Consider the following 1,403-nt stretch of genomic DNA (forward strand, 5'->3'; position numbering starts at 1 on the left):
GAAGGATTGGTCTTTAAAGCTCGATGAAGCTGTTTGGGCTTATAGAACAGCATACAAGACTCAACTTGGGATGTCCCCGTTTCAACTTGTTTATGGTAAGGGATGTCATTTACCTACGGAGCTTGAGCATAAGGCTTATTGGGCGTTGAAGAAGTTGAACCTTGATCTAGATGCAGCTGGGAAGAAGCGAATGCTTCAGTTAAATGAACTTGATGAATTTCGAATTGAAGCGTACGAGAACAACAAAATGTACAAGGAAAAAGTGAAAAGGTGGCACGACAGGAAGCTATATTCTAAGTCATTTGTGCCGGGGCAGAAAGTTCTTTTATTCAACTCTCGACTCCGACTTTTTCCTGGAAAGTTGAAATCAAGGTGGTCTGGACCTTTTATTGTCAAAACTGTGTTTCCACATGGAGCGGTGGAGATTTTTGAGAATGATCCGGGCCAAGCATTCAAGGTTAATGGTCAACGATTGAAGCATTACTATGGGGGCACGGCAAATCGGGAAGTGGTTAGTACCGTTTTATTGTCAACTTGAGCAAGGTACTCTACGTCAAGCTAATGACGTAAAATAAGCGCTTCTTGGGAGGCAACCCAAGATTTGTTATTATAGGAACCCTTAGAAGTCAGTAGCCTATCCAAAAACACAAAAAAATCAGAAAAATTGGGCAAGAATTTTTTTTTTCCAGACACCCTCTGGGCGCCCACTCAGCTCTACTTGGCGGCCGCTCAGGATGCTGGGCGCCCGCGCAGCTTTGTTGAGTGGCCGCTCAGCCCCCGACTGTCTAAATTTTTTTAGCCTTTTAAAAATCCAAAAAATATCAGCAAAATTCAAAATAAAAACACAAACCCACAACCCACGAATTCTTTTCCCATTAACCCACATTTTCTCCCTCAAACCCCACTCCTAATTAATTTCTAACCCTAATCCCTACCCTATATATACATACAACTCCTCCATATACTCTCTCATATACTTTCAACCTTAAAACTCTCTCCCATATTCAAAAACACAACTCTTAAACACTTTTTCTCAGTTTCAATGACACCCAAGAGATCACGAACTTTTGATAGCAGCAACACCGTTCCTACTGCTGATTCTTCGAGGGGAACTGCTGCGAGACCTCGTTTGTTTGATAGGGCTGCTGAGAAGGAGTATACTAGGCTTCTGGTTAAGCCAATTTTAAAGGAGAGGGGATTTTTTCCATCGGGGAGGGATGGTGAGTTGTTGCCGATGATTGCTGAAAAGGGCTGGATTTCTTTTTGTGAGTCACCGGAGGCGGTTCCGATGAGCGTGGTTCACGAGTTTTATGCGAACGCAAAGGCTGAAAAGAATGGGCTTACTGTTGTTCGTGGGCTTACAGTGGATTATCATCAGGAGGCAATTCGTCGTGTGATTGGAC

This window comes from Apium graveolens, chromosome 9 (genome assembly GCF_009905375.1).
Source record: "Apium graveolens cultivar Ventura chromosome 9, ASM990537v1, whole genome shotgun sequence".
In the NCBI taxonomy this organism is placed as follows: domain Eukaryota; kingdom Viridiplantae; phylum Streptophyta; class Magnoliopsida; order Apiales; family Apiaceae; genus Apium; species Apium graveolens.